Below are 12,746 nucleotides of genomic sequence, written 5' to 3' on the forward strand. Positions count from 1 at the left end.
CAGCAGAGTTTTTGCACCAATCAAGTGGCTCTGCCGCTGCCCTCGACGGCAAGCATTGGTTCAATCCGGATCTTTCGAACGGTATGGGGGCTGATCCTTTCATAAAAGCGTTCATGACAACCTCAGTCCGATGGGGTTGCAGCCAAAACGTCTCGTTGGGAGTTTGATTCCCGAAATGGACACATTGCCAACTTCTGTGAGCCAGTCCCTTCGTACTCTGTTAGACTCGCGGCACTGAATTCAGAGTCTCACTGATAATTCCTCCAGCTCGCTGGCACCCAGCTGCTTTGCGAAGCCGCCGATACCACTTATTGTAATCCATCGTCCTCGCACCAAACAGCACTCAGAAACTCCTCCCCGCCTGCACCATCCTCTCTCCTCCTGAAACCCTGCTCCCTCGGGGCTCCCGATCATCTCTTGGCCAGCTTAATGCAGCCCAAGACACTGGGGGAAAAAAAAATCAGAGAAGGTTGCTCATTCAAGTTATTTTGAACTTGCTAATATTTTGATGAGGGACTGCGATTTTAAACATAAACAGAAGTTGCTGGAAAAGCCCAGCAGGTCCGGCAGCATCTGTGCAGAGTAATCAGAGTTATCGTTTCAGAAACGGTGGCACTTCCTCAGAACTGTTTCACTGCACAAATGCTACCAGACCTGCTGAGCTTTTCCAGCAACTTCCGTTTTCGTTTCGGATTTACAGCATGGGTATTTCTTTCGGCGCTTTTAAATATATTGGCTTCTTTTCTCCTTTTGGTGGCTCACTGGTTCGCTCACTCCCTCAAGCGCTGGGGACCCTGGTTCGTTTCCATCTTCGGGCGATTGTCTGCGTGGAGTTTGCAAATTCTTCCCGTGTCTGCGTGGGTTTCCTCCCACAATCCAGGGTCTGCAGGCTAGGTGGATTAGCCATGGGAAATGCAGGGGTATAAGGATTGGGTGGGATGCTGTTCAAGGCAGAAGTGGGTACTGCAGCTGCCGAGATTAGAGTGGTGCTGGAAAAGCACAGCAGGTCAGGCAGCATTTTAGGAGCAGGAAAATCGAAGTTTCAGGCAAAAGTCCTTCATCAGGAATTCTTATGAATGGCTTTTGCTCGAAACGTCAATTTTCCTGATCCTTGGATGCTGCCTGACCTGCTGTGCTTTATCAGCACCACTCTAATTTTGGGATGCTCTTTAGACAATCGGTGTGGAGTTGATGGGCCAAATGGCCTGCTTCCACACTGGAGGGATTCTATGATTTGATCAGATTTGAAGAGCGATACTTATCAGTATGGCTAGTGGCTTGAAATATAGCACCTTCCACATAATTCCACATCTGATGCATTACTTTCAAAAACAATGGTTGTTTTATGAAGATTCACTAAGCAACATTCCACAAAAGAAAAACAAAGATTGTTTTTGATGCTCAGCGCAAAGTGTTGGCACTTATTTCCTCTCCACTTTCAAGTGTATCACTGATACAACATTGTTTAATGTCTCAACCACAAGACTTTTCTCTTAAAAGATGCAGCAATATCTCTGTACAGTATTGACAGTGCAGCCCTAAAGGTCATCATTCAACTGATGAATAAGCAAATGGAGCAGACATTAGTTCAGTGAAGCAATTCCATTAATTGATTATTAATATACAACGGCTCCGTTTATAAGGAGTGGAAAGGAAAATGTTATACCACAAAATGGTAAGACTATAAGGCTATACCTGCACGTTATGCACACCCTAGTCCTTCTGAATACAAATATTTCCCACTCTCTTACTAATCAAAAGTTCTTTGTTTTTAAAAAACAAACCAAAGTGTCACACTTTGCCACTTTGCATTTCACTGGATATGTTCTTTCACACACAAACCAACCTGTCTACATTTCTCTACTCTCTTGATGTATTTCCCACACCACACACTTTCCTAATTAACTTTGTATTAGTAAAATCTGGATACACAACACTCAGTAACCTCACAAGTTATTAAAATAGATTGTAAATATTTGAAGCACTTGTACTGATCCAGTAGTACTTGTTGATCACAACCCGCAAAATTGAACATTTCCCTTGTATTCCTACCCTGTTTTCTATTAACTACTCCTCAACCTATTCTAATATATTGGTCCCAGTTTTGAGTCCTAATTTTGCATAATAATGTCTTATGTGGCACCTTATTAAATGCTTTTAGAAAATACAAATGCATAATTGCCCTTATCCATCTTACCAGCTACACTCTCAAAATAAAACTTGTAACGGATCTGTCAAACATAGTTTCCCTAAATAGATGTTCACTCCAATTGATCATATTATTATTTTCTAAGTGTTCCATTATCACATCTCAACATGGATTTTGTTAACTACGTCTGTTAAGGTAACTGGTTTGTATGTGCCCATTTGCTTTCTTAAAAACTCGAATTATGTTTACTACATTCCAATCCTTGGAAACTGTTCCAGGAGCACAGACATTGACCATTTGGTTTCTCAAACCTGCCCCACTATTTAAAAAGATTGACACTGACCAAACTGAGGGCACATTTGTCTTATTTGAGCTACCCACCCTAAGCTGTTCTTCTGCCCAGATGCTTTACCCTTACCTGTTGTATTCCTCTTCCCTACTTTATTCATTATCATTGTTTAGTTTTCCCTTTACCTTTAATGTCTAAAGCACAGTTTTCCAATGTTACCCTTTCCAATTTCTTTTGTTTTCAAAGTACTATTTAAGAAAGAGATTGCTGATCTGTTAGCCAGGGAAACCAGCCCCAGCCTATTTAACCTTTCCCTGTAGCTCAAATCCTCCAACCCTGGCAACATCTAAATCTTTTCTGAAACCTTTCAAGCTTCACAACATCCTTCCGGTAGGAAGGAGAACAGAACTGCACACAATATTCCAACAGTGGCCTAACCAATGTCCTGCACAGCCGCAACATGACCACCCAACTCCTGTACTCAATACTCTGACCAATAAAGGAAAGCATACTAAATGCCTTCTTCACTATCCTATCTACCTGTGACTGTACTTCCAAGGAGCAATGAACCTGCACTCCAAGGTCTCTTTGTTCAGCAACACTCCCAAGGACCTTATCATTTAGTGTATAAGTCCTGCTAAGATTTGCTTTCCCAAAATGCAGCACCTCGCATTTATTTGGATTAAACTCCATCTACCGCTCCTCAGCCCATTGACCCATCTGATCTAGGTTTTGTTGTAATCTGAGATAACTTTCTTTGCTGTTCACTATGCCTTCAATTTTGGAGTCATCTGCAAACTTACTAACTATACCTTTTCATCTAAGGAATTCACCATTTACTATTTTAAATTTTTATGACCAATTTATTTATCTTGTCCAATCAGACATGGTACCAGCTAACTGGGTGGATGTCATCCCAATGCTAAAATCCCTTCTTTCCCCAGTAACAGTGTCAGGGACCCCTCTTTCTCATACCACTCCTTCACCCATCTCTGTAATCATTTGTCCTTGTATGAATTTGTGTGTGACTAGGGTAATAATCCAGAGATTATAACCCTTCCTAGGAGCAGGAGTAAGTAGGACATTTGGACCTTCAATCTTGCTCTGCCATTCAATATGAAAATAGCTGATCCTATTTTTCAGGGCCACCTTCCTGCTTTTTCTCTATATTCTTGATGCTTTTCAAAGCTAACAAATGGTCAATCTGTTCTCCATTTTAGAGCCTATTTCCCAGCACTTTCCAAACAGGACCCCTTGCCAACTCTCCCTAAAGTACAGACCCCAACATGGATCAAAAATACTTCTCAAATATCCTTTCCTTCCAGTTCAGGATGTCCCAGTTCTGTGAGACTTCCTATTTGCTGAACACAGTCTTTCCCTAATTATTGAAAACGTGTCTATTGCCACATGTTTTGAATCCTTCTTCCCCCTTCAGAGAGCTGCCTGCTCCATAGTGCCAAGGACTGCATGCTGGCTGTCCTACTGACAGTTTTTATCTTCATCCTCCTACTTGTATGAAACCTGTTACATCTCTAAACTTTTCCAGTTCTGACAAAAGGTCATTTATTTGAAACATTAACAATGTTTCTTTCTCCAGGGATCCCACCAGATCTGTTGAGTATTTTTAGTGTTTTCCGTCTTACAGCACGTGGAGTGCTTCACTTTTTTTTGTATCAGTGACAGTGAAATTGTGATATAGATTGATCAATGGGTCAGACAGGTACAGAGGAAAGAGGCAAAGAAAAGTCAAGGGTGTGGGGGTGGGTGTTCATGAAGATGGAGCAGTGAATGGGTGTGAGGGAGTGAGTGTGAGGAAGGGAGTAAAGGGAGGGTGTGGTGAGAAGAGATTGAGGGTAATTAAGGATGATAATGGAACTGCTTGCAAAGGGATGATAGGGTAACAGTAGGGATTTCTTCAATCTAGATGTAGTGATTTAATGACATTTCTTACAGAGATACTACTCAGGATTTGTTACTTTGTTGCAAGATCCATTCTCAACATTTGATCACGAATTGTGCCATAATCCTTCAGTAGCAGAATCTTCAAACAACTGACCAAAGTTGAGAGTCAGTGTTTGAACAATTGATTCATTCTCTGATTCAATCAAATAAATCTGTTGCTTGGATTTGACATAGCAGGGGCACATAGTGTTAGTTAACCCCAGCTTGGGAATTTGATTTTAGATTAGATTACAGTGTGGAAACAGGCCCTTCGGCCCAACAAGTCCACACCGACCCGCCGAAGCGAAACCCACCCATACTCCTACATTTACCCCTTACCTAACACTACAGGCAATTTAGTATGGCCAATTCACCTGACCCTGCACATCTTTGGATGGTGGGAGGAAACCGGAGCACACCCACGCAGACACGGGGAGAACATGCAAACTCCACACAGTCAGTCCCGGGTCTCTGGCGCTGTGAGGCAGCAGTGCTAACCACTGTGCCACCGTGCCGCCCACGGCAAAACTGCTAAGAATTTGGCAAAACTGCTAAGGATGAAATATGCTTGTGCAAGAACAGTGCTGCATTCTACAGATTATCAGAGATGGAAACACGATACAGGTGATAGGGAGTTCTTGTTTTTTGGTAGGCAATTGTATGTATCAATTTATTAAAAGGCACAGTGGCTCAATGGTTAGCACTGTTCCTCACAGCACCAGGGACCTGGGTTCGATTCCAGCTTCAGGGTCTCCCCATGTCTGTGTGGGTTTTCTCCAGGTGCTCTGGTTTCCTCCCACAGTCCTAAAGTTTGCAGGTTAGATGAATTGGCAATGCTAAATTGCCCAGGGATGTGTGGTTGGATGCATTAGTCAAGAGAAATGTAAAGTAATAGGGGAGGGAATGGGTCTGGGTGGGATACTCTTCAGAGGGTCAGTGTGGACTTGTTGGCCAAATGGCCTGTTTCCACACTGTAGGGATTCTATGACAATGTCCTCAGTCAAGGATCATTGTCTAGTGCAAGTCTCTAGAAGGGGAGTTGCAGTCAGCCATATCTGTCACAATGGTAATAATAAGAAAGAGTATAGCTGGAGCAAGTCAGCATATAAACAGTACAGTGGATCAATCCTCCAAGAAGAAGAAAACCATGGTTCACATGGCTGAGATAATCACTGAATTCTGATTAGTAGATTGTCTAATAGAGGAATTTTCCAATGCTGCTTATCATCCATGCTGTTGCTTTGCTAGTCACTGGAAGTCAGAAATAAATGCTGAAATATATATGTAGTGTGTCTGATACAATAAGTCTGAACCAAAGAGTAAAAAGTGAGGAAAGTCCAACAAAAACCATAGGAGTAGTTTGTAAGGCTGAAACGCTGCAAGGGAGCAGAGAATTGTTCAGGGAACTATATTAAGCAAGCTATTGGGTGATGATAATATGCACTGTTTGGTGACATCACAACATAAAAATTGAGACATGATGAGATTATGGTTGCACGCTTTCAGTGTAGTGAAGTTCTTTCATATGCATGGCTGGCTTTAGAATAGAGAATTTGGCAATAACTTAGTTCAGCACATTACGACAAATTTTCATGGGAAGGGTGAACTAGGCACTCACAGAGAAAGGGTATAGGGATCATGATGCTTGATTAACTTATGTCTGTTCCCTTGTCATTGCAATCAGTGTTAAAAAAAAAGTGCTGCCCGTAGCTTTTTACAATTGTAGCCAACAGTAAACAATGCTATCCATTGATTACAGGAATCTGCACTGGGCCTGATATAATGAGTTGCTACACTACTTATAGTGAGCCTACACTTCCTAAAGGAAATTATAGCTTCAAGCATTGGTGCAAGTTATTTAGAAACTGAATCTGTACTGTTATACTTTGAGGAACTTGTGAGACAACATGCACTGCATTGGTGGAAGAGGTGGAGGGAAGGAGGGACATCTTGCATCTGCAGGAGACTGGAGGCACTCCAGGTAGATGTTCAGGAGACATTTGGACAACAAGGTGCAGAGACCAATGCCACAACTATTACATCAAAGACAAGGCTGCAGTGCAGCAAAGAAATTAAGGATCCAACACAAGTTGTAAAGATAAGTGAGTTCATGTTCAAATGGCATATTCTATTTCGGGGCCATTAGCCTGATCCTGCTGTTTAACTAACCACACACTCTTCTCTACAAATAATCTCTATCAATCAGGACTCAATCCTCAAAGTTTTATGAATTACCTGAGTCTCACTGAGTCCTTTGCAAACACCACAACTACAGCTCTCAGCCTTGTCCTCTGCACATATACAACATAACACTTTCTTTTGGTACCTCCTCTTACCACGTTTGTTATTTATATTCCTATTAGATATATTTGGTTTACTTCTTGTGTTGGTTGATCAGTCTTTTTTCTACTTTCTTTTTGCCTTCTTATTTCCCATTTCACTTCCTCTTTGAACATTTTTAAGTTTAAAGTGATTCTCACTTGTTTTATCTCTGTGACATCTGTATTACAGCCCAGTTTTATACTTTATTGTATTCTCTAGCCTGGACTTATATCTTTGACCATAAGAAGCAGGAACAGGACTACAGTGTTCGGATCCTTGGGCTTGCTCTGCTATTCAATAGGATTGTGGCTGATGTGACAGTCCTCACATTCACTTTCCTGCTTTTTCCCATAGCCCTTGATTCCTCATCTGATCAAGAATTTCTGTATCTGATTCTTAAATATATATAAAGCCTTATTCCATAGATCTCAATGACAAGGAGTTCCAAAGGCTCATAGCCCTCAGAGAATAAATTCTTCTTGTCTCAGCCTTAAATTGGTGCCCCTTTATTCTGAGTCCTCTGGATCTAGACTCTTCTATAAGGGGAAGCTTCCTTTCAGCATTAACCATGTCAAGCCCCTTAAGAATATGTTTCAATGAGATTACCTCTCATTCTTCTGAACTCCAGTGAGTGCAGTCTCAAATCTGTTTAACCTTTGCTCACAAGATAGTCCCTGCATACCAGAGGTCATCCTAGTGACTCTTCTCTCAACTGCCTCCAATGAAATAATACTTTCCTTAAATAAGGGACCAAAATTACTTACAGTTCTCCAGCTGTGATCTCACCAGCACCTTCTGCAATTGCAGTAAGATTTCACTACACTTATATTCCAACTCCATTGAAATAATGAAAAACATTCCATTTATTTTTTGGACAACTGAGCAATTTCCCAGCACTGAAATCACCATGACTTTTTCAAAAATCTATTCAAACACTAACCAGCCAACATTCCATTAGCCTTCCTGATTACCTGTTGCACCTGTTGTTATCTTTCTGTTTCATGGACAAGTACCACCTCCACCCCCCACAACACTCCTCCCACCCCTCTGTGTTTCAGCTTTCTGCAGTTTTTCTCCATTTAAGTAATACTGTTCTTTTGTTCTCCCATCAAAAATGAATAACTTCACATTTTTCCACATTATAATCTATTTGCCACCTTTTTTGCCCAACACCTAACCTTTCTGTAAACTGTTTTTATCTCCTCTCGACTTGCCTTTCCACCTAATTTTGTGTCATTTGCAAACTTGGCCACAGTGCATTCACTTCATTTCTTCAAGTCAACTGTAAACAGTTATCGTTTGAGCACTAATCCCTGTGAAACACCACTGGTTACAGTTTGCCACCTGAAAAAGAGCCCCTTATTCTCACACACTGTTTTCTGCCCATCAGCTAACTCGATCCATGCAAAAATACCACCCCAACACATTTGGTTCTTATATTATTATATTGGTTCTTATATTGGTTCTTATATTAGAGGGCGGCATGGTGGCACAGTGGTTAGCACTGCTGCCTCACAGCGCCAGAGACCCGGGTTCAATTCCCGACTCAGGCAACTGACTGTGTGGAGTTTGCCCATTCTCCCAGTGTCTGCATGGGTTTCCTCCGGATGCTCCGGTTTCCTCCCACAGTCCAAAGATGTGCAGGCTAGGTGAATGGGCCATGCTAAATTGTCTGTAGTGTTAGGTAAAGGTGTAAATGTAGGAGAATGAGTGGGTTGCGCGTTGGCGGGTCGGTGTGGACTGAAGGGCCTGTTTCCACACTGTAAGTAATCTAATCTAATCTAATTATGACTTAACCTTTTATGAGGTACCTTAATTTAACCTTCTGGAAGTCCAAATACAACAATGACTGTCCCATAGTCAGATCGGAAAAGCCTAAGTCTGAATCTTTGAATGTGTAGAGGCATTTTGGAGATTTATTTCAATCCCAATAATATCATCAAAGGCTTGTCATCCATCACTATTTGAAATTTCAATCTCTCTGAATCATTAATTCCCCATATAATCACTGATGCTTCCTTCTCTATGGTTGTGTACCTCTGTTTGGTCTATTCAAATTAGATAGACCAGTTTTCATGTTCTGTCAGTGCACACTTAAAAAGGGATGCTCCTGGTTTTGTGGATAATTTCTTTGTGGAGACAATAGTGTATAAACTTGGATTGTCATGTGCTAAGGCATCAATACAAATTCTTTTTGATCTTTTCAAAATAATATTGTATAACTTCTAATTCGAATGCTATATGTTCTTTCTGATGCTTTTTATATACCTTCATCCTCCTTTTAGTATGACATCCTACTGTCTATAATCTCTGCTAACTTAATTTACATCCCCTTCTTCAGCACTAGGAAACATTTTCTATAGGCCACTGACCCTAGATCTCAAGGTGCACCTGTCCAGATTATCCAGGTATTTCTGAGGCAGGACGGTGGCTGAATGATTAGCACTGCTCCCTCACAGTGCGAGGGTGCTCCAGATTTGCCCCACAGCCCAAAGCAGGTCATGTTGCGGCTGTACAGGACATTGGTTAGGCCACTGTTGGAATATTGTATGCAATTCTGGTCTCTTTCCTATCGGAAAGATGTTGTGATACTTGAAAGGCTTCAGAAAAGATTTACAAGGATGTTGCCAGGGTTGGAGGATTTGAGCTATAGGGAGAGGTTGAATAGGCTAGGGCTGTTTTCCCTGGAGCATCAGAGGCTGAGGGGTGACCTCCTAGAGGTTTATAAAATCATGAGGGACTTAGATAGGAGAAGTAGACAAAGTCTTTTCCCTGGGGTGGGGGAGTCTAGAACTAGACCCGAGTACCAAGGAGGCAGTGTCACCTGTAGTTGTACAGATCTGCCTGCACCTCTGACTATTGAATACTGATGTGTTCTTGATTTTCGTTCTTGCTGCTCCTATATAGCTGTACAACTATGATGTTGTGGACTTGACTCTGCTATCTCCCTAACCAGTATTCAGAATGAGATACTGATTGGAGCATGAGACTCACTCGGGGTACTGCTGGACAACCTGCATGGTCCTTCTTCTTTGTCTGGAAGTCATCCATTCCCCCTTCGCCTACACATTCTTAGCTAGGAGGTAATCAGTGCCTGAATCATGTTATCCAAGTAGGGGTTTACCTCACAAATGCATCACAATGGTTCTAGCTGCTAATCAAGGTCCAAATTCCTAAGCTTGAACTGCTTCAGCTGACAGCACTCCTTGCATATGTCATTTTTCAGGACACTGCAGTGTTTTGGAGATTCCACATAAAACAGGATGTACATCTTTGAGCTCTGAGATGCCCTCTCATACCTAACTATACCTAGGAGAAATAAACTAAAGGCAGAAACATATGCCAACTATTCATGATTGTTATCCAGGTCTTGCTGCGTGGAGATATGGTCATCAACGAAACCAGCATCTACAGAAAAACAACACATTTGGACCAAATACTCAACTACAGAAGCAATTATCCCAACATCAACAAACGAAGCCGCATTAGGACATTATTTCAATGAGCCACCACACATTGCAACATCGAGGAACTATGAACAGCAGGAGAAAATTACCTATATGGCATGTTCAAAAACCCAATAAACACAGTCCACCAATTTCTCAGCAACAAACCTAAACAAACAGACAAAACGTGCCCAGAAACCCTAGCCACTTTACTCTACATCAAAGGCATCTCGGAAAAGACTGCCAGACTACTCAGACCTCTTGGCGTCATAGTAGCCCACAAACCCACCAACACATTTAAACAGCAGCTAATGAACTTAAAAGACCCTATACAGACAACAAGCAAAATAAACATCATTTATAATTTTTATAACAAGATGGCATATGTTTTAAGGATATGCAGCTTTGTATAATTCCAGAAATAATCAGTAATTTATTACATTAGAAAGTTTCTCTTGACATGGATCACACCATGTAACTCAAAACAGAAACATTGTTTATAGTTTATAGTTTATAGTCTGTCTTATAAAATGAAAGGGGACTAAAAAAAATGAGAATTTATACATAAAGTTAAAATATAACATTTTTAATCTCTGAAGTCAAAGCCACGGGAAACCAAGCAGTTGATAATTTTGTAATAGAAACATTACCAATTCAGTAATTCATTGTGCTCTTTTCCATTTACTAGCAGATTTGCCTGGTTGAAAATGTGGATGTGCTCAGAAGGGTCTAATGTACACCAGGAGAAACTGGGGCTGCTATCAACAAGCAAAGCAGAAGGGCCAATAGGGCAGCAAGACCAGCAGTCACCTGGTGAAGGTCCACTGAAAAAGAAAACTAATTATACCACTGGCAGAGAATAACCTGCTGGGTGACAAAAACAAATACTTGAAAGAAACAAGGGTGATTGTAGGCTGCATGTTACTTGAGGAATAGAATGGTCTAATTGTTCTGCCATTGCACAAGGTGACACATGCCTATTTTCATCTTCAGCTACCATGTCCCTTGATGAGAAATAAGATGAAGAAGCACAACAAGCATTGGGTACATGGGCAAGGTACGTAAGTCTAAATGGAAACCTCAGATTCAATGTTAAATAAGTGAGACACTGGAGCTTGGGGATGAGCAGTGTGATACAAATAATGTTCTGGGATGGTCATGAGATGGATACAGGAAAAGAACTTGATCCCTGAAAACTAAACACCTTATTTTTGCTTCGGTGGTAGTTTTGTCCTACTCAATATGTTTTATCTACGTAATTCTAGAAAACATTGATAATTTTAGAAAATGAATCTTTAAAGCATTTAAATAGCATTTGTTAGTATAACAATCATTAAACATAGACAAAATACAGAGTTGTGTTTAACATCTATGTGCTGATATCACCATCAGTAAAATTCAGTCAGAAATTAATTAATGATATACTAATAAAATAAAACTGAGTTTGTCCTTCTGTATATATGTCTTGAGGCTAAGAATTCCTATCCTGTTATTCTACACCAATAGAATGTCTTTTTTTCTCTTTCATTTACTCCATTTACCAAACAGTGATCCAATTCTCTCTTCATTTGCTTCTCACTCTTTTCCTGAATTATAAGATTGATTTAATAGCAGTCAGTCATGATACATGGCCAGTCTAATAATAGCACTAATTAAATGCATTACCATCATAGACATGGGACCAACCCAGGTTGGAGTCAGGAAGAAACTTGAGTTTTCAATAATTTTCAGATTTCAAGGAGGCCAATAAGGTAAGGTTTCAGACTATAATGTTCATGTTTTGACAATTTGATATGGTCACGTTGTCAATTAAAGTCAGGCTTAAGTATGACCTTACACAAAACTATACAAATTTATACTTAAATTGTCTGTCTGAAAGAGAAATTAGGGAGGAATATAGAAATTATGGAAGCACTATGCAATTAACTTCATGGGCAATTACATGGTTAGTAACCTCAAGTATAACTCAGCCACATAAACTAGAAAGCCCCTGGTCCAAGGTTCATGCTAACATCACTTAACTGAACCATGATTCGGAGATGCCGGTGTTGGACTGGGGTGTACCAAGTTAAAAATCACACAACACCAGGTTATAGTCCAACAGGTTTAATTGGAAGCACACTAGCTTTCGGAGCGATGTTCCTTCATCAGGTGATTGTGGAGGGCTCGATCGTAACACAGAATTTATAGCAAAAATTTGCAGTGTGATGTAACTGAAATTATACATTGAAAAATTGATTATTAAGCCTTTCATCTGTTAGAATACAGTGATAGTTTCACTTCTTTCATGTGTAAATCACAAAACCCTTTTTTTTTAAAGTTGCATTCTCAGGTTAGCTGTTAACAATAGTGATAGCTAGACAATATTTTGAAGGTGTTAGCCCCTTGTGTTCTCTGTCTATGACCTAATGTTTAGATTGATTCTAATCTAAAAAGTAAGATAACAGAGTTTTACATAAATTCATGCAGTTTTTGAGCTCAGAGTTCTACATGAATGTATGCAGTTTTTGAGCAAAGTGCAATGTAACTCTGCAAGTACAAATTCACCACACAAAATATATGTGTGCATGTGAGTCTTTGTCTGTCTGTGTGTGTGTGT

The sequence above is a fragment of the Chiloscyllium plagiosum genome, chromosome 16 (genome assembly GCF_004010195.1).
Source record: "Chiloscyllium plagiosum isolate BGI_BamShark_2017 chromosome 16, ASM401019v2, whole genome shotgun sequence".
In the NCBI taxonomy this organism is placed as follows: domain Eukaryota; kingdom Metazoa; phylum Chordata; class Chondrichthyes; order Orectolobiformes; family Hemiscylliidae; genus Chiloscyllium; species Chiloscyllium plagiosum.